The following is a 21,378-nucleotide window of genomic DNA, read 5'->3' on the forward strand; positions in this document are numbered from 1 at the left end:
CCGGTCACTTTAAAGATTTCTCTTTCTTCTTTTTCTACCCTTTATCCCACAGTTTTCTATCTAATGAGGGAAGTGGCTTCTACAGCTCTTCTACTTCCTGTTTCTCTTGCCTCCTGTTTCTTGAGTAACAGTACAATAGGAGGACCCAGGTGAAGATGAGAAAGGGTTTGCAAGCCAAGGGAAAGTAGATGGCAAGTGTGCAGGACAAAGGTGGGTAGGATGGGGGAGGAAGCAGGGCATACAATTTAGCTTCAAAGGCCTTCAAATGTCCAGTTTTCAAAGAGTTTCATAGGTCTTCTTAAGGAAATGTGGATGTATGTTTTTGTTGTGAGCAAAAGACAACATAGGAAGTTTTTTTTGGGGGGGGGAGTATGATTAGATTGTTTTCATTTCTGTGTTGATTTGCTTAGTTTCTCGCCCCACCTTTCCCAAATAAAAATCAGCCTATTGCAGTAGAGAAATTAAATAGGGGAGACACCAGAAGGGTAGCAGCAGTTTGGAGGATCTGCCAGCCAGATACCTGGTTGGATTTAGGCAGTGGGGATGGCTGGGACAGATTTAAAAGATATGAGGAGGTACAAAGGATCCGATTTTGATGCTTTTTCAAAGGAGAAGAGTAAAATAGACACTGAGATTAAAAAAATAAGTCAAGCAAGAATGACTATGACTTCCCACAATCAATGTTTGGGTGCTGGGTTGTTAGATGAATTTAAAAAAAACTTTTTAAAAGGCAGATGAAAGATGGAGATTTAAAGGGGAGGATAAGAAATTTGGTGGATTTTTTTAGGAAGGTGTGGGGGGATTATTTGAAGAATGTCCTGCTAAATTTTGTGCTAATAAATGTTAACAAGTGGCTTTCCAAAAATATCAAACGAAACCAAACAAAGGCAAATCAAAATAAAACAAAAACAAAGAAGGAAAGAAAGAACGAAAAAGCAAAAGCAAGCAAGCAGGCCCTGGTTTAAAATTTCCGATGTTGTAAATGTTCAAGCTGTTGGTTGAGTTCAAGCTTGCTGCAGGGAAGTCAGTTGCTGAGGAGCTGGAAAAGGTGCCCAGCTGGAGACTCGGTGCATTAGGGAGCAATCAGGGAGCTCTGCAGCAGGAGGAGGAGGACTGGCTGCACACGGTTTAAATGGAGCCAATGCGGCAGATGACATTGCTTAACATGGGAACATGTGGAAATAAAAGGAAGACAGTCACTATTAAGGATACATACATATCTATTTTTTTTAATAAACCTGGTGGGGCACAATAGCACACACCTGAAATCCCAATACTCTGGGAAGTTGAGGAAGATCTTAAAATTGAGTCCAGCCTGGGTAATTTAGAAATTTAGCAAGACCAAGTCACAAAATTTAAAAATAAAAGGGCTGAGGATGTAGCTCACAGGAAGGCTCGGTGTTCAATCCCCAGTACCACAAAAGAAAATGAAAAGGGAAAAAGCAAACAAAACAAAACAAAAAAACAGAAAGAGTGGTTAAAGAGGCAGAAGAATCAGAAAGCAATCAGATTCATGAAATTCAAAACAAGAACTAGTTTCAGGAAGGAAGATGTCAATAGTGTCAAATGCCAGAGATCAAATAGCCCAAGGACTTAAAAGAGGTCATCAGCATCACTAATTAAGCAGTCTGTCTGAGCCTGAGATATTTTTCTCAGTATTTTTCTACATTAAAAATAGTTTGTAATAAAACAAAGAAATCACTTTCCTTTTTGTCTCTTTATGGAAGTCACTAATGAATTTGAACAAAACAGACGCAGAGCTGTGGGGCGACTAATGAAAGACAAAGAATAGATATTAAATCTTTCCTGTAGTTTGGATGTTAAGGAGAGCTTGAAGAAAGGAAGACTGGAGGCGTGGCCTTTAGAAAGAATTACAACTCACTCAACAACTGGAAATTTAGGGGAATGTATATCTGTCTACAGTCTAGGCTAACTCAGTGATCTTAATTACAAACAGAATAGACATCTTAAAATCAGAAGTAATGATGGCTTTGAATCTGGCTTGTGCTTTAATAGGACTCAATATAGAAGAGGATACATTGGTCCTATTAAATTGAACCTATAGTCTCTGTACTACATGGCCTATTCCACATAAAATGGTGGCTCCTTATACTTTTTATTGGATCACTGATTGCTTGAGGATTTGTTTCTGTGTCTAATCATGCATTAGAATTAAACTGACTCAAACTTCGATTGTTGGTCCTTTAATCTCTCCTTAGCTGAAAGATAGTTTAACATTTTTTGTTTGTTTGTTTTTTAAAAAAGTATTTTGTTACTCATATTTATTTTATTTTTTATTTTTTATTTTTGGTACCGGGGATCGAACTTGGGACCTTGCGCTTGCTTGCGAGGCAGGCGCCGGAACCATTGAGCTAAAACCTCGGCCCTATTTGTTTGTTTTAATGTTGAACAATTTCTTATTCTTCAGGAATTCTGGAGAGTCCATCCAATTGACCTTCTTAATCATAAGAAATTCAGATTGAAAAATCATTTTAGTATATTTTCTTTTTTATTCTTCATTGATGTCTTGTAATACTCTATTTCTCCAGTTTCCAGCAACCAAACAATGTGTAGGTACCAAGCAAAATACATACGTGTGGTGGTGATAATTATTTCTATTTTAAATAATGTATATACGTACATTTATGAAGACTATTTAACAGATGTGTATCAAAGCAATCTCCAAGCGGTGCCTTTTAGATCATCCTAATATAAAAGCCTTAATGGAATGATAAAAATGAACTTTGTAGCTTCATGGTTACAGCAAGGTCTCTAAAGTCACAACTGCCTGAAGGTCGATTCTGTAATTAGAAGATGCCAGGGTCATCTCAGAATAGAACCTCAAATTTCCCAGGCTACATTTATGGAATCAGCTCCTCCAGAGCAAGAGCAAAAAAGAAGGGCCTTGGTATTTTTTGGAAAAGTATCCATCCTATCAAGTTTTTTGTGTTGGTGTTGCAGGAATCAAGACTTGGGCAAAAGCTCACTGAAGCATATGCAGGAACAAATCAGGCTATGACATGCAAGGGCTGAGGGGAGAGAATTAGACACTCTGAAACTTGTGAGAGGAATCTCTTAGGCTCTAACTTCTGAAATTCACTACTTTTCCAGTATGAAGCTGTCACACTTGCTGAGTATGCTACTGGGCACCAACAGACTTATGTCCCTGTGTCAGTAACCTGGCTGAAAACATTGAGCCTCTTTGGGCTTTCAGGCTCTTCTGACAACAGAGATAGAGCAGATCAAAAAACATTTCAAACACTGCAGTGTGTTCATGTATTCACTGTGGGGTGAGTGGATTCTTGGCACCACAGTAAGTCTCAGTTAAACTCCATTAAGTTTGGCTCCAGGGATGGTAGACTTACATATTTAGAATCGATGGCTGTTCTCTCTCTGGGTCCAACTCTCTTGGGCTCACCACCTTTTTCCATCTTTGTCTTACGGGTGTAGGACTTATTGTCACCCATTCCCCATTAGAACAATGTGAGAGACTATCTTAATCTTGAGGTTATCACTTTCTCGGGCTTGCCACATTTTCCAAGATCCCATCTTTGTCTTACCTCATGCATAAGGCCTTACTGTTTTTCATTCTCCATTGGAATAATCTAAAGTACTATCTTAATAGGAGTGCTCTGAGAATCCCTACCACTCAAAATTCCAAAATGGATGATTTTGGTGGAGGGATTTTAAACACTGTAATATGTGGGAAAAACAGGGAAAGAAACGGAGAGTCAGGGAGACCTAATCACTCTCTAAAATCATACTAGCATTTGTGGGCCTCTATGGTAGGTAGGCTAGTGAAACACCAGGGAATAGCAGTATTTCCTCTCAGCTGATTACTTTTGATCATCCTAGGGAATTTTCTGATATCAACAGTAATGATTACATAATAACAAGACTAGATATAAAACAAAATCAGCAGTTTTAGTAAGCAGAGGTTGCTAGAATTCTGATATGTAAAAAGTTCATCCTGTTCATTAATTTTCCAAATATCCCATGTTTTTAAAGACGTATCACTCTCCATGAAACACAAGTCACTTAAGATATGTAACAGTGTGCTATTCAAAATTAGCTGTAAATGAGTATGTGCTAAGCAAACTGAGTGATACCATTTTTGTAAAGCTGTTCACATGACTAAATATTATTGATGAGAAAAAAATAAAAATAAAAATAAAATCATACTAGCAATGGTAGCTCCTTCACCCCAGTTTTCCTTTGCATACAGAAGGTCAGAGTAATTATTTGTCAATCTTTACTAGTCTTGGGGTTCTAAGTTTGGCATGGTAAAAGCTTTATAGGTCATAGACAGCACCTGAAAATGATATTAATAGCTAATAAGACCTTGTTTAGGTTGCCATTCTTCCAAGGAACTCAAAGTTCCAACAAAATTAATTTTCAGAAAACTCCTGTGAGGCAAAGAGCATATTCTTTCCTTAAAGAAGAAATGGAGGCAGAAAGAGTTTACCTACACTGTGAAGCTCACTTTTGTTCAGTTTGATGCCAGAATCTAATCTCTAGACCTTTGACTGAGGCCAGAGGAACCCTCTCCCAAACCTTGGCCTCAGAAGGCTCAGCTCTGGCTCTTCTCAAACTTCATCCTTATCTAAGGGCAGTCCATGGACAGAAGTGCCAAGCTGCCCAGAATTTTACAGACCAAGGACTTCAGAATTTCTTGCCTTGGGGACCCCAGATGCACTTCCAGGGTCTGCTTGGGGCTCATCTCAGTCTGTCCTGAATGTTAACAGAACCTCTGTTGTGTGTACCTGGTCTTGGGAAGTCTTGTATTTGACTGCCAAAGCCAAAGCCAAGGAAGAAGTCAGAAAACTGGGTGGTTTTAATTTTAGATGATGGGTGGCTGTCTGGCTGCAGTTTGGAAATCTATACAAGCTCAGGGAAAAGCACTTTGTATTTTTTCACTGGGACCTTGACTAATATAGTTAAAATACACATAAAAAAAAAGGGTTCTGTCCACATTATCTTTTTTTTTTTTTTTTCTTTTTCAGCCTTCCTTCTCCCAAAGGGGCATGATGCTCTTCATTGGTCCTCTCAAGGGGATGGGGCCCCAGGCTAGGACTCTCAAAAGCATCAGGTCTCCCACTTCAAAAGCAAAGTCAAGGTTTGTTATGGAAATATTATTCAGCCTACCCATCTTCCTTCCAACCTAGGTCTTTGGGAGGAAGAGATGGAAGGACTCACGTCCCTCCGGACGTCAGCTTCCAGCCCTTTCCCCTCCACCCAATCTTTACGCTGAGTAAATTTTAAAAAGGGGAAAAAATCTGAGTGGAAAGCAGGAGTTTAGAGGAAGCCGCTTCCACTAGCGCCGTGGCTCCCGGGAACGCGACCTCGAGTCCTGGCCGCTTCTCAAGCCCAGTTTCCCGCTCGGCCGAAGACCGCAGGTCAGGGCCAGGGCAGAGGAAGCGGACCCGCGCCGTGGAGGCCGAGCCGCCCCGCGCGCCCCTCCCTTGCCCCGCCCGCCGCCGCCGCCGCGCCGCGTCGCTGGTTTAAGGGGCGGGCCGCGGCTCCACGTGCTTTCTGCTGAGTGACTGAACTACATAAACAGAGGCCGGGAAAGGGGCGGGGGCGGAGGGAGAGAACAGGCTTTGACCGATAGTAACCCCTGCGCTCAGCGCAGCCGAATCTATAAAAGGAACTAGTCGCGGCAAAAACCAGTGATTCCGAGGGAGAGTGAGAGGGGCCGGGGGACCTGCAGAGCCGAGCCCACTCTTCTGGTCCCCGAGCTGGGCAGGGGAGGGCAGGGGACGCCGCGATACCCACGCACCTAGAGCCAGTTTCTCGGGGGCGCTTCGCTCCCTGCGCCCCCACCCCCTTTTTTCCTCGCCTTCCTGGAAGGGTTTGTCAAGGGGTGGGCAAGAAACGCAAACGCAAAAGAGGAAAACAGGTAAGAGGCTCTGCAGTGACTTGAGTGTCATTGTTTTGTTTTGGGGCCCAGGGGGCTTTGAGAAGCTCTAGGTTTTGGGGACTTTTGTCCCAGCCCCCACATTTCTACCTCTTGCATCGCAAATGGGGCAGAGGCGGCGTAATGGGAGAGGGTGTCCTAGGACGAGCTGTGGCGACCCAGGGACGCGGCGCTGCTGCACTCAGGGGTTGCCTGGCCAGGGACCCTGGGGTACGTCAGTGGGCTTGGAGACCCAGGCGCAGCACTTTGGGCGCAGAGGGGTTGGGGGTTTTGGGGGCGCTGCTTCTGGGGTGGGGAGAGTGGCAGATCCCACGCAAAGCGCTGCCCTTTGTCTGGAAGCGGCTGAGCCGGCTGGAAACCCCTCTGGCTTCGGGTCAGCCAGCGCCCACCCGGCCAAACGCCAGCTCTGAGGCCCCACTCCTTTCTTAAGAAACTTGTCTGTGTTGGGCTCTAACCTGGGGATCTGCTCAGTGTACCCAGAGACTGGAACGGCGCGTCCTTGGTCTCGAAGAACTCGAGTAGGAAGTGTCTCGAATGGGGTCTGTTACGCTCCTGCTTGCTTAGGGCCTCGGGGCTTTGTTTAACTTGGGGGTCCGTGCGCTCCCCGGACCCGGTAGCGCTGGTGCAGCAGAGGGAACGAGTTTTGATGCTTTAAATTAAGACAGAAAACTTAGGAGAGCCTGCGGAAACCCTTTTCTCCTTACCTCCTGCCCCATCTTCCTTCCCTTTGCTGCCCTGGTCGGGGCAGCTCAGGCTGGGCGCACGAGTAGAAAAGCTAGGGCGAGGTGGTGCTGCGGAATGACCGCGAGTAACCCCGGCGGGCGGCGCAGAACTGGGAGCGCGGCCGTGGGCTGGGCTCGGCCCGGAACCGTGGAGGCTGGGCTCGGGCTGCGGTGCCTCTGGAGATTGGCCCGCAGCGCCTCCTGGCCGGGTGACTTAGGTATCGTATGGGCGGGGGCTGGAGTGGGGTCTGCGCCGGTTCGAGCCCACTGTGAATCCGTTGAGGAGCGGTGGTTGCAGCCTTGGAGGAACCCTGGGGACTCGGAAGAAAGCCCTTGTGGTTTCATCTATCCCGGGCTAGATGAAAGAAAGTTCTGGGGGCATCCGAAGTGTCACGGTTGTGTCCGTGCCTGTTTTTTCAACACTTTTCAGAAAGAATGAAAGAAATAAAATTAAAAGAAAAAGGTGTGCGTTCTACAAGTAATTGGTCTTTCATTTGCAGCATCAGTACCACCCGCTTTTAAAACCAAAGACTTCACAGTGACACTTCACAAAGGAATAGGTAGTATATAGATTCGTGTAATAGAGGACAGGTTTAGTATTTAAGATAACTTTAATGGGGATGATAATCAGCATATCACTTTTCCTCTATGGCACAATCATCCCCTCCCACAAAAAACAAACAAGCAAACAAAAAATCACCTGATAAAATTTTTTCCTTCAAGTTCAAGAGCAGAGTTTTAATTTTTTTTTTTTTATGATAGCTTGGAACCGAGACCCAAGATGAGGGGTTTTTTTTGTTTGTTCCGTGTGTCCGTGTGTGCATTTACAGAGGACTGAACCCAGGGCCTTTGCACTGAGCCACATCCTCAGACCTTTTATTTTCTTTAGAAATTTTGAGTCAGGGTCTCCTTAAGTCCCTAAATTGCCCAGGCTGAGTTTAAACTTGCATCCTGCCCCAGCCTGTCAGAGTGCACGGATTACAGGCCTTGGCTGCCTTGGCTCAAGTTTTGATCTTTTCAAATAAAACTTGTATGTCATCTAAAAATGTACCTCATTTCTCATCTCCCCCTTTAGTCTATTGTTTTCGTATCTCCCACAGAAATAGTGGAGATTTTCTGTTGTTCGTATCATTTGAGAAACTTCTCCCACACCAAAGAAAGAGTAAAAGCATGGAACGTATTCCTCAGTAGAGCCTCTTGTGATAGCATAATAAATTTCAAGTACAAAGCTTCCACTGTCAGCCTATTTCCCAAGTGCTCCCATAAACCATTAAAATAATTCAAGATAAGATTTTTTTGGAAAACATTGTATACACAGAGAAAATCAGTATCTACCTGAGAATAAGTGATACAGGGAACAGAGAAAGGGGTCTCTATCCTCATGGATAACCACAATCCCTTTATGAAACAAGAATTAATACCTTAGAGTAATTCATCAGTGCCTTTTTAAAAGTCATTATGGTGGCAGAATGATGTACCTGTGACTAGGACACCTGTAGTATGTTTGTCTTCTTTGCAGATGAGCATTTAAAATCTCAACCCTCTTAAGTACTTCTCTTGGCATCTAAATGCAGGCCTGTAATAGATCCTGAACACATTTTGGCTTAAAGCATGTTTACAGTTCAGATGAGACAGTGCATTAGCCTGGGATTGGAAAAAGGTAATTAAGTCTTGGTTGTTTTCAACTTCTGTTCAAGGAAGTTCCAATGTAAACTATTAAAAATGAATGAAACCGAATGAAACTCAGCAACACAGCTTTTTGTTACCTTTTTAGTACTTACCCTACATAGAGGGAGCTTGGAATGTTTTTCCATTTAAATTTTGCTTTTATAGGGATCTTATTCTTCATAAACCAGAACGCTTACTACCTTTGTAGTGAGTGCGAATTGTTCGATCTTTGTGATTTTTAATTTTTAGCTTCTGAGATAGTTAGTAGACATTGCCTTAAAGTCTTTTGAGTTATGAGCTTTTTGGATATCTACAAAATACTAAAATGCATGTTGCTTTGCACTTCTAAGACTCTCTTAAGCCTAGATACATACATTATTTTCTGTCTAGATAGTAAAGAAATAATGCAGTTACAGTGTCCCTTACGGTCAGTTACTCCAGCATCAAATTTTAAAAGATCGTTCTGAATTCTTGCCTTACTTAATTGTCTTGAGAGAGGGCCTACACTGAAAGCCGAGACCATCCTCACATCTGCAAGAGGAAATAACCATGAATGCCAGAGTTATTGCAATATTTATGTAATAGGAACTTATGAGGCACTCTGTGCCAAGTACTGTTCTAAATGCCTCTCAAGTGCTACATTACAGCAAACCGACTTATCCCTGTTTTACACATTAAGAATCTGAGAGGCTAGCTTGTGCCTGGCCACATGCCTTGCACTTGGCAGAGTGCAGATTTGAACTCAGTTCCCAAGTTCATTAACTTCCACATCAAGCAAAGAGCTGGTACAATTTTAGCTGCGTGAGCAGGCAACTTTGGAGGATGCTCACTATGTTCTGAACATTGATGAGCTGTAGTCCTTATCAGAAACTACTTCCCTTGTTACCAAATTCTCCTTAGCTGTTGGGACCTTGGTTGCATTGGGATTACAACATATGGGAAGAACCTAGAATAATATTTACTGAATTCCAATTTTTTTACTTGCTTTAAAATGCAAATGATATTATTGCTTCAATTGTTTGAGTAATCTGTGATCTCAAAGTATTGTGTGATGTACAGCATAGAACGTGGAATGAATGATGTATTTAGTTGTAAAATATAAGGAACAAAAGAAAAGGGGAAGAGAACTGTTCAGCTGTTAATCTCAACTTTGGTGAATTTTTTTATTGGTTACAGTACAATGCAGTCTTTAATTGGCCTATTCCTAGTTTGTGGATCTTTTGAAATAAGCTATTTTTCTGTTATTACTGTTATTGTCTAGAAATCAAATTGAGCCTTTTCTTAGGCTTATTTCTCTGGAAGCAATACAGTTTCAGAGTCTGCATTATAAAAATGAAATAGCATGGGAAACTACTTTTCTTATCAATTGATGTAACAAATTAGAAATAAACTCTTAGAAAACACTTCTCAGTAAAACAATTGTTTACTTACTGCTGCTGGATGTTGTCATATGTGATAATTCAGTTCATTCTTATGAGAATCACATGAGATGGGTACTGTTTATATCTTTATAGATGGAGAAACTGAGGCATAATTGGGGTAAGTATACTGGTTGTAGAGTTTTTAAGAAAGGGAGTTGAGTTGTATCCTGCACAGTTGTTAAATGAGGATGTCTTATTTCATTTATTACACATTATCTCTTTATTTCATTTAATTTCACCTGAGACAGGCAAAATTTAAGATGGCTGCAGTTATTTACATTGATTTACATTTTTGTAATCATCAATGAATTTTTTAAAATTAGTACTGTACTAGTCCTACAAATTAAAAATCAGTTATCAGTTGTTAAAAATACATGGTAATTTTAAAGTAATTGAAATGAAAGTAGATTTCCTTTTGCTGCAGTTTGTGTGTAAAATAACTATTGCCTTTTAAAAACACTGCTAACTCATAGACTTGCTCTCACTGTGTTAAAAAGGGAAATTAGCAAGTGTTAAAGAGGTGTCAAATAGAAGACTAAACAAAAACTCTCCTTAAAGTAATAAAATTTCTATAAAGGCTAAAGAAGTGCTAAAGGAACAAAATTTTCTCATTATGTGATTCAGTGCTTAAAACTGTCTGCCCATTCCTAAACCCATCTGAGTATCACATTTTTTCATCTTGTGTAACTCTCCTCCATGTGAGGAAGTATTGAGTCTATTTTAGCCCCATTTTCCAGATGATTCATCTGACAGAGAAGTTACTTGTTCATGGTTCAAATAACTGGCTAATGGCAGAGCCAGGGATTCAGACTTAGTGTTTGCTGATTCCCGAGTCTGTGGTTTTTAACACCCTGCCACACTTTTGTTAGAAGCTTTCCATCACTATTATAGAATACCAGAGATAATCAACTTACAAAGAGGGAAGGTTTATTTTGGCTCACAGTTTTAGAAGTTCTGGTCTATGACCCATTGGCACTGTTACTTCTGGCCTGTGGTGAGGCAGCACATCACATTGATAGTGTGTGGTGTGGCAAGACCACTCACATGATCAGAGAGAAAAAAGAAGAAGGAGCCCGGGTCCCATAGTCCCCTTTGTGAGCACACTTTTGTGACCCACAGACTTGGCTCCCAGAGGTTCCACCACCTCCTACTAGTGCCACGCTGGAAACCATGGACCTTTGGTGGGCATTCAAGATCCAAACTGTAGCAGAATTTCTCATGCTTCCTCCTTCACGGCACCTTCCCTAGAATGTTTAAGGAACACTTCTCTGTCCCCTGTGCTCCTATCAGTACTTACATCCTAGTTGCTGAAGTGTACTTATTTGCACCCCTATCAGAAATGTGTGAAGAAGTGGAAACATGTTTGTGAGGTTGGGATTTAGTGTTGTGATTTCTCCTGCGCTTCAGATTTTCCATGACTGCTGGATACTTAGGTTCCAGGCAGTTTCCTTGGGAGTTCATCTACTCTCGCCTTTTCATTGTACAGACTTGTTTTCTGTTCTGGGGCCCAAAGTGGTAGAAGGCCTTGCCTGAATTCACTCTCCAGCTGTCATTAACTAAAAATCAATATTGTGTGTTACCTCTTTAATCCAGGATTTCTTTCCAGAATTTAGTCATCTTAACTGTCCTTTAGGAGAGAAAAAAGAATTTGTGTCTATAAAGTCTATCTTTTTCAGCTTAGAAGAGACATTGAATCCTTAAATATTAAACTGGTCTCGTTTATTTATTCTGTTTACTGGACCAATTTGAATTGTAAGGGATTTTCAACTGCAACTTTTTTTCTCTCTTAAATAAAAATTGCTCTTTGGTTTTAAGTTCAAATGAGAAGGACATCTCTATAGAAATCCTGAATGTTGAGGGACTCCTAAGCGCTGTTGCTTCATGCAAAAGCATACAATCCCTGCTAGTTTTGGCTGGTTAACATTTAATTGTACCTCATGGCAGGATGTATCTTTTTATTTTAATAATTGTGTTAATTGTAGTAAGGACCTAGAGTTCAAAATAAAGAAAGCCTTTGGTCAAGTAGTGTTTATTCAGTTGTCAGTCTTGTTGCAGAATTTGCAAATTTGGTGGAATTAGAGCCATTTTCTAGTTCACACCGGTCACATTTCACATGATTGATCACAGCATGGCTTTCTCTTCTGTGGAACAAATAGAAATTGTCTGACACTTGGTTCACATGGCTTCCATTGAGGGGAATAGGTGTGCCCCAGGAGCCTGTGGAGATGATGAGTAGGATACTCTGTTTTCAGGCGGAGCTCCGTTTGAGACACTGGCTGTCACCTGATGTAGACATCTAGGACATTGTTGCTTGGGATATTGGTTGTGTGAATTTTTAAATGGCACCGTAAAGCCACAGTTGAAAAAAGGAGACTAGCAGAAATCCCACCCAATCATTTAGTTTCAGTTTTCCCAGAGTACTTTTCTTTGGCACCAGAATATTTGGTTTGTGAGAATCTTAATGACAATAGTACTTTTTAATAGGGAATATAGAGAATCTTGCTAATATTGAATAAAACAAATCTATTTCCTTTTGTAGGATCCTCTCAGATTTCAAATAAAAGTGCTCATGTTGCCAGTATTGAAAAAAAGTCTAACCCCCTTAAGGTTTTGTTTTGGGAATGGTAAATACGTGGATTCAAACTTGTGATCTTATTCCTCTTTCTTCTTTTAATTTCGTGAGGCAGTCAGCAAAGTGGTTTGTTCTAGTTTTTCTAGAGAAGTTCAGTTGTAAGTTTTGGAGGACAGGGGCTGGTAGCCGGTTGAAATTTTCCTATTAGTTAGTGGCCCCCACTGCACTGCAGAACCAGAGGTGTCTCAGACATATGACATCTGCTTGCACTGCCTCCAGAGTTGGCCAGTAGAAGAGCTTTTGGAAAGGGGTCTTGGGATGACTCAGTTTGGCAAAAGTCAAGGGAATAAAGAGTTAAGATGGAATAATTGTATTCAGAGTCAACAGGCTTATTTAAGTGAGGTCTTGCCTTAGTCTGGGTTTAGAGTTCAGAGCTCCTGAGCAGTGCAGGAAGTCTTGTATCGCAGGTTGAGGTGGTAGGGAAGCTTTCCTTATCAGCTGGCATGTTCACAGGGGTTCTAGAGCCTCAGCTTGATCAGTTCCAGATTCTGACTTGCTTATAAGAAGTTAATGAAAAGGAGTCTTTCCCAACAAACTAGAGAAGCTATGAGGAAAATCAAATTAAATGTTCTCCCACTTGAACTTGTGTTTCTTTGAACACAAGCTAGAAATTTTGTCATAGTTTTCAGCTACCAGAACCTTTTCTTTCAGTGAAATCTCTTTATTTGTGGCTGTAATGAATCTGCTTTTCTCATCCTTGAGGTTTTACTGCAAGGGCCCTCATTCTACAAATGTTTACAGGATTCTAGGTCATCCTGGGCTCAGTGTTGAAGAGAATGATATATGGAGACACAGTAGTTTGCTGTGTGTAGCTTACCATTTAGCAAGGACCACCCAATAAATTATTCTACTGAAGAAGATTGTAGATAGAGCTATGAAGAGATGGAGAAATTAAAAGGTCCACATTTTTTATCAGAAATGACAGAGATGCTGGAGGAAATGGGGTGGAGAGGAAACAAGGCAGGTGTTGAAGACTTGTCAGAAGGCAACAGTGGGCTATGGGAAAAAGGAACCAAATGTCATGAGAGTGTGACAATACAGACGGTGGGGACCCCAAAGGGATTGTATGGGAAAACAATGGCCAGAAGTTGCACCAGAATACAAGGTAACATTTTCTCCTCATGAGGTGGGCACTGGAAAGACCTCCAGTTTGCTTTGGAAAGGCCTTTGGAGGAAGTGTTACTCTCTGTGGGGAAAGAACAGAGAAGCTTTCTTTAATGGCTGGCCCACTCTGTGCCCCACCTTGGATGAAAGCTTCATGCTGTGAAGTGGCAGAACTCATCATTATAATGGCTGCCGTGACTGTACACTTTGTTCCAGGAACTGTGTAAATATTTTATATCCATTATTAGCTCTATTATTCCCAGAGCCCGTGAGTAGGAGCATCAAAATTCAAAGGCAGCTTTCCTAAATTCCCAAACTTCTCTTCTTTCTACTGGATCAGTTAATTTAAGTAAAAAACAAACAAACCCAGAAGAGTTAAGGATCTGGGGAATTAATTACATAGTAGAATAGGGCCAACAGAAAAGAAAAACAAAGGATTTGGATTTGTCTGTCTCTTAAATCCTTTGAGCATTTTTATGAACACATACTGCTTAGACTGTGAGAAGGTTCCGTGTCTGAAGATCCTTCAGACATGTAAGCCAAGCAAAATGATTTTTACTGATACAGTCACTAAACCTTGTCTCTTTAAATTCTTTTAGAAAATCTTCTTACAAGACAGCAATGTCCAGTCAAGTTTTTGTGGAAATCAAGGCTTGCTAATTAAAGCTTGCTTACTTATATTTCTGTAATTCAGGAAGTATATGAATGCAGTAATTCCTTCCCTTCAGGCCCCTCTTATTCTGGCATTATTATTGTGGTTGAAAAAAATTTGATTTTTTTCTTACAGCATGCGATCTTCACAGGTTCATTCTTTTCTAAGAAAAAGGTTTATTTTCCTATGTGCTACATATGGCCACCAGGGAAAGGTCAAATAGTAGTATTGTTTGCAGAAGTCTTCTTTGAAGGTTGCTCTGTGTTTGTTAGTGGAAATCAGTGGGGGGACAGGGACTATCTCTAACGTTTTGTTAGAATTTCTCTGTAATTCTGCCACTGTGAAGCGAGGACCTGGGATCAGAGCAGATCTGCTTCCAGAAAGCCTGGCTCTTAAGAGTTTTAAAAGTCTTGAGACTGTTTAGCTGCTGGCAACAAAATCTTTGAAGGGTGATAGTGAGGTCTCAGAATCCATGGCATGACAGAAATAGCTTTAAACTCTTAGGATCGCCTTCAAAGTAGAATTGTTGAGCACATGACAAATTTTGCTTCTCAAAGGCTAGGTATAAATTTGTACAGTATTCATGGATTTCTTTTCTTTTGGTACCGGGGATTGAACTCAGGTCCTTGCGCTTGCGAGGCAGGCGGCAGAACCACTGAGCTAAATCCCTGGCCCTCATGGATTTCTTCTTTTGGTTTTTATGTATGTATTTGTTTCATAGCCTTCACTTTGAAAATTAGCAAATAATTTTGTCCTGGAAATTGGATATGTATTCTTGGGTGAAAGAGAGATGTCTAGTTATGTATAATCTCATTGTTACTAATAATCAAGTATGCTAATAAACAAGCATGATGCATGTAGTACCTTTAACCCCTACCCCCAGTTATAGATTGTTGGAATTGATAAAATGCATTGGATCTATAGTTTTTAAAATGAGGAGTATGTTAGCAGAGCCCCTTGTAGAATGATGGAATTTTTCTAAAATGATAGAATGACATCATTTTATCCTTGACTTTTACCATGGAGGATTTCTTGCCCTTTTTATCTTTTCAAATATGAGTATTAAAATATAACAGTTTAAGTAGGGAAGTAATTTCCAAGGGTGACTGAGTAGTGGCCCCATGGTCCTTTTTGTAGGACTCAGAGCAGTTTCATTGGACTTGTGGGTCCATGGGATGGTTGGTGAGTTCAAGGGATGCAATTTAAAGGACACTAGGAAGGATGGCCTTAAGGATTGAAAACCCATTAGCATCTGGAGGCCAGAAAAGTTAAACTGAGGCTGTCAAATTAGCTTCAGGCTTATTAAAGCTAATGGATCAGCCTAGGGGAAATCATAGGATAACTCAAAATCTCCCACTCCCCATAGCATCCACATTTTGTCTTTAGTTATGGGTACTGTGACCAGTTTTCTGGCCTTTAGTAACTTCATTAGCCTTTTCCTCAAAGATGGCTACTGACCGAGGGACATACACCCAGAGAGGCAATCAGAGACCAGCCTTTTCTAAAGCAAGCTTGCCTTGTGGGGCTTACAAGTTTTGTATCCTAATATTACAGGACCCTCCACATCCTTCTGCACATGAGACATGAGTCACATCTATGAATTTTGCTTTTGCATCAACTCATAAATAGGCAATAGGTTGAGCTTTAGCACCAATACCTACTCTATTCATATCTAATATTCTTTAAATCCAACTCCTGCTTTGTAGTTTACTGGCTAGCTGCTTATTTATATAAAACATCCAGAACTCTATAAGCATGTACACATTTTGTCCTTTGTACCTCAAGTCAGAAAAGGATGTTTATGAACAATTTCATCAAGAGAGATGCCAAGAACTCTTGGCAGAAATGTCAGCTTTCATCTCCCTTCTGGTAACTGTGAGAATTAGTCTTGAAACAGAATGCATATATACAGGAAACACAAAACAATACACACATTTATTTATTTTAGAGAAATAGCTGTCATAGAACCACTGTTTTTGAAGAATGACAATTAGTTGCTGACTGTACATCCTAGGTATGTGAAGTATTTGGATAGAAGTTGTGAGGAATTTACAGAGTCATAGGGGAAATAGCTTAGCGGAATGGAGCGTATAATGGGCATCAAAAAAGGGATTTCTTGAGCGACCTGTAGGCCAGCTCCAAGTCTAGGCAAGTCACTCCCTTCTGAATGTCTTCAGCTTTCTGGTAGCAGCAGAAACCTGAGTACTTTTTCTCTTCCCGGATTTCCATGTATAGATTGAATGCTGTCAGAGGGCACGGAAAAGAGTTCCCATTTTTTGTTTTGGCTGTGCCAAATTGGAAAAAAAAATCCTCCTGCCTTCCCTGTTTCGCATGTCTTTGCCTTCTTTCTTCTTATTTATGATTGTGTTCCCTCATCTTTCTTTGAAATGCACATGTCAAGTGCAAAAGGGCAAATTGTTTTGTTCAGGGAAGGAGTGGGAAGCAGAGTGTTAGGTGACCACAGACATCCCCGTCCCCTTCCCTCCAAGCTTCCTGGGGACCTTTATTTTTTAATTTGGTCAACATCCCTGAGTCTGGCCTTCCAGGTTTTGCCTTAGGGAAACTTGAAAAGAATTTGTCGTGCTTGCTGTTACTTAAGAGACCCCCTTTATGGGTAGCACATTGTCAGTCCCCTTTATCTCTTGGTTGTCCTAGAGATGCTTCCCTTCCTGACCTTCACTCTGTTCTTCACCACTGCTACTGCCACCTGTCACTTTAACAACCCACCACACTGTTACTTATCTATTTTCCACCTCCTCCATTAGAATAGAGGCCCCATAAAAGCAAGTTTCCAGGGTCTGGAACAGCATCTGGCACATTGGTAGGTGCTCAGTAAATATTTGTTGTGGCTAATGGAACCCTTGGAGAGTTAAGGCTGCAGTTGTTTGTGGAATAAATAAATAGTCATGAATATTTATCTACAATAAGTGTATCACGCAATTATCAGGCTTTATACTGTGCAGATCTTAGATCTTCCAAGGCATAATTTAACTTGTGGGGTATGCTTATTATTATTATACAAGGCCTTTTTTTTTGGTACCCGGGATGGAACTCAGGACCTTGCACTTGTAAGGCAGGCGGTGGCACCACTGAGCTAAATCCCTGGCCCAGAAGGCAATTTTTTGATGTCAAGTATATTGATGTATAATTTACATATAGTAAAATTTGCCCTTTAAAGTACGCATTTTTCACAGATGTATACATTTGTGTAACTGCTAACATTATCTGGTCATAGAATAGCTCCACGCTCCTTTGCCGTCTGTCCTCTCTCTCACTTATAATCCATGGCCACTACTGACCTGATTTCTGCCTCTATTATTTCACCTTCTTTAGAATATCAAAATAACAGAATCTTATAGTGTGTAGTCTTTTGCATCTGGCTTGTTTCTCTTAGCAAAAGTTATGGAGATACATATTGTTGCATGTGTCAGTAGTTTATTTCTTTTGTTGCTAAGTAGTGTTCCATTTTTATTTATTTACCTGTTGATGGTCATTTGGGTTGTTTCCAGTTTTTGGCTATTCTGTAGATGTCTTCTATAAACATTAACATATAGATTCTTGTGTGAACATATGCTATTATTTTGAGGGGCGAGTACCTAGGATGGCATGGCTGGGCCCTACCACAAGTGTATATATTTATTTACAAGGAACTTTCAAACGTTTCCAAAGTGGCTTTTCCATTGCCACAATCAGTAGTACATTCTGATTGCTCCATATGCTTGCTGGCATTTTTTAACCTTTTAATTTAGTAGGTATGTAGTGATAACTCATTGTGGTTTTAGTTGCATTTCTCTGCAAAAAATGCTATTAATTAAGCAGTTTTTATTTATTTGAGTTTATATTATAGTAGTCTTTTGTATTCTGTAGATATGAATAACTTCAAACTGTCAGTGGCAATTGAAGTAAACTTAAAAAAAAATTGGTCAAAGGTCACTTTCTTCTGGTCCATACTGTGTAAAACAAGGTTGGAAAGTGGAAATTACCAAATTTTGGCAAGGAATAATCTACCTGGGTGACTGATGATGAGACCCAGAGAGACTGGCCTTTAGAACTTGAGCGTGAGGATAGGCAGAAAATAGATTTCATGGCCCTGGTTGCCTTGAGAGGATAGCTCAGTTCTCAGCTAAACCTGATGTTTATGGGAAGCAGACAAATATTCAATTACATTTTCCAGGGTGCCCCAGGGATCACCTTAGATGCTCAGTAGTCCTTTGTGAGCCCCCAGACACTGTAGTGGATGCCTGGTGAACACAGAGCTCCCCTCTCTAGGGACAATTTGCCTGAATTATTTAATCAAGCTTGAGAAATCAGTTACCACATGCCCAGGAATGCCACCACCTTAGGATTTTGAAACCCTATTTCACATGTCCATCTTTTTGTTAATTAATTAAGCATGCATCCCCAGAGTGTTTCCTACAAGCCAGTACTATATATATATTTTTTTTTTTGGTACCGGGGATCGAACTTGGGTCCTTGCGCTTGCGCAGCAGGCGGTGAAACCACTGAGCTAAATCCCTGGCCCAAGCCAGTACTATATTTGCACACCAGGAAAACAGTGCTGAAAGAAGCAGGAATGGTCTTTTTGCTGACTCAGGTAAGACAGTTCCTGTAAGGGAAAATTAAGGTTGGTCTCAGAGCACCAGGAAGAGCTCCTGACTCAATATCCTTGGAGGGGAGGTGATCAGAAAAGGACTCCTGGGACAGTGACAACTAAGTGGAGATCCAGGGTTGGGGAAGAGTTAGCTAGGCTGATGGTGATGCAGGCAATGTTCAGGCTGAGGGACTTCACCAGCGGAAGTCTGAGTGGTTGAAATCAAGAAGTGTGAGAAACTGAAAGTGTAAATAAGGACTAAAAGGTATAATAGATAATGTGAAATAGGAAGAAAAGGGGCAAAGGGGAATGCGAAGTGGAGGGGTAGGGCAAAGGAAAGAAGGGAATGGAATTAATATGAGAAAATGGAAAAATGGAAACAAAGTCTTTGTAAATAGGGAGGGGGGAGGGGTTGAAGGGAGGGCAGGGGAAGGGGGAAAATATGAACCAAGAGAAATTATGTAAAGGTGCAAATTTCCAGTGATGAATGTCATTATATTGTATACCTAAAATGTACGAATAAAATTAATTAAAAACAAAAAGAGTATGCAGCACATCCTGAGCCTGTAATTTCGAGCTCCAAGGCATTGCTGTGCAGGGAAAGTGAGGTGATGGTCAGAGAGCAGGTGAAGGCCCAGCAGGGAAGCCCAGTCATCCTTGGTGAAGACTGGATTCCATCCACAGAGTGGTGGCTGGTTGACAAAGGACTGGGGAATGGCATGTTCAGATATTTGGGCTAGTGAATAACTTTGGGTGCTCTGTGTCCAAAGGGAGGGCGTATGGCAACACTGGAGGCTGGGAGGCCAGTGAAGTGTCTTGTCATCCAGGAGCAAGACGAGAGTGGCCTATTGACTGATGATGATTGTGAAGTGGGATCCTTTCCAGCCAGTAACTGGAAATGTGTATAAGGGCAGGAGTGAGCGTGCTGTGCTTTGAAACATTGAGAAATTCAGTACATGGTACTACTTCTTTTCTGGTTTTGGTTTGTTTTTTCACTTCCTTGAAAAACTGATGTGGAAATGTCCTGTTGCCTTTAATTACCTGGACAAAAGGGTTCAGGCATTGCCAAACTTTCTTCTTTGGTAGAATTGCTCCCAGCATTGATTATTGTGTTCAGAGCTGTAGGAGGGGTAGAAATTGTGCAGGAGGCCAGGAATTGCTAAGTGGGGAGAAATTGCGGCCGGAAGTTTGCCTGTTTGTACACAGCAAAGCCAGAGGAATACTTTCTACTGCTGCTCTGGGATACTTCTTACCAATCTCTTCTGTGTGTTTCCTGGGAGTGGGGATGGGGCCCTTGGGGTCCGAACCTAATTTATAGACCCAAAAACTCAACTTTTGGGAAAATGCTTTCCAAGAAACCTCCTCCTGGCCTTTCTTTTCTCCTTTTCTTAGGAACACCCTGTAGTGTCTTCTCTTCCTCTGAGTTTCTCCACTCAGGGTGCGGTGAGGCATTTCTGTGCTTCGGTTTGGCCCTGAAGACCCCATCACTAGACTACTCAGATTTTGATTTCCTACTTTAATCTTCCTACCGTTCCAAGAACTCACAATGAATTTCACTAGAAATAATGGAATATCTCATTTGGTCAGGATGTGACCATTTCTCTGCTAAAGGGTCATGATAAAATTGAGAAACACCAATGGGAGGAAGGGAGCTTGTATTTCTTTGGCACTTACATTATGCTATGTACTATGTTGGGAACTTACTTATATTACCTTATTTAGTCCTTAGAACGCCATACAAGGCAGATATACTTTTTATAGTGAGGAAATTGATGCCCAGAGTGCATAACAACCTTGCCAGCAATGCAAGGTTGGGAAGCTAGGGCTTCTTCTGCTAGGTTAGTTTTTCTTTTTAACAGCAAACTTATATTCCAGTCTCCTCAGTGTTACCTGGGGATCTGAAAAGACTCATGTAACTTATAAACCAACTAAGTGATTCCTGGAGAGCAGCTTTTGTAGATGAAAAATCTAGCTAATTATTTATTTAACTGTTTCTGGAAGGCAAGCCCTATCCTAAGCCGTTTAGAAGGCAATTTGGGATTGTAAGCATGCATCTCACAAAGTGATGCTGCCTCTTAGTGCTATGAGGCCAATTGACACTTTTAAACAATTTACTGCCAACTGATATGGTGGTTCTGGTTTAAGTTCTCTTGTTTTTAAAATAAGAAACTGGGAGTCTGTGTTCCTTAGAGGTTTGCTGAGCGAATGTTAAGGAAAAGATAGATTTTTAAGAAGAATCTCTGATTTATTGGATTTCTAATGAATGAATTACATAACTGCAGGTCATCCCTTCTCAGACATGGCAAATTACTTCCAGTTTCTTTTCTAGAAGTTTTTAATCCAAGTCCTTGTTGGGTAGGAGACAAAAGGGGTAAAATCTACTAGAGGTTCATGTTTGCATTGAGATCTCCTTTGGATTCTTGGGTATTCTGCCTCATTTTTGGTTTTGTATCCACAGCGATTACTACAGTCTTAGCTCCTTTTGCTGTTGGTTCCAACAATGCTCAGTGTCCCACCTTAACCCCATGCCACTGTAAGTCACAATAATTAACTGAGCTAGAATGTTGTATGTGTTGTTCATAAGAACTCCTTCTTGCTCCTGCATGGTGAAATATTCCAAAAGAGGCACCTATGATGCCAGACAAGGAGTAGCCAGGCCACATGTTGAGGG

At 41.2% G+C, this 21,378-nt stretch overlaps 2 protein-coding genes across 3 annotated transcripts in view; one reads left to right on the forward strand and one right to left on the reverse strand.

Moving 5' to 3' along the window:
* Slc44a1 (solute carrier family 44 member 1) overlaps positions 1-6,716 on the reverse strand; it is a 487,317-nt gene extending 480,601 nt beyond the window's left edge. Inside the window, exon 1 of the mRNA XM_087184208.1 lies at positions 6,622-6,716. The gene's annotated coding sequence lies outside the window, so the exon portion shown is untranslated. The remainder of the gene's footprint in view (positions 1-6,621) is intronic.
* Positions 5,594-21,378, forward strand: part of Abca1 (ATP binding cassette subfamily A member 1) — a 140,970-nt gene continuing 125,185 nt past the window's right edge. Inside the window, exon 1 of one of the 2 annotated variants that reach the window (XM_021261186.2) lies at positions 5,594-5,899. The gene's annotated coding sequence lies outside the window, so the exon portion shown is untranslated. The remainder of the gene's footprint in view (positions 5,900-21,378) is intronic. The other variant, XM_004848191.3, reaches the window with a different exon arrangement.

This window comes from Heterocephalus glaber, unplaced genomic scaffold (genome assembly GCF_053883595.1).
Source record: "Heterocephalus glaber isolate CG9 unplaced genomic scaffold, H.glaber_assembly_v1.0 deba00001481, whole genome shotgun sequence".
NCBI lineage: Eukaryota > Metazoa > Chordata > Mammalia > Rodentia > Bathyergidae > Heterocephalus > Heterocephalus glaber.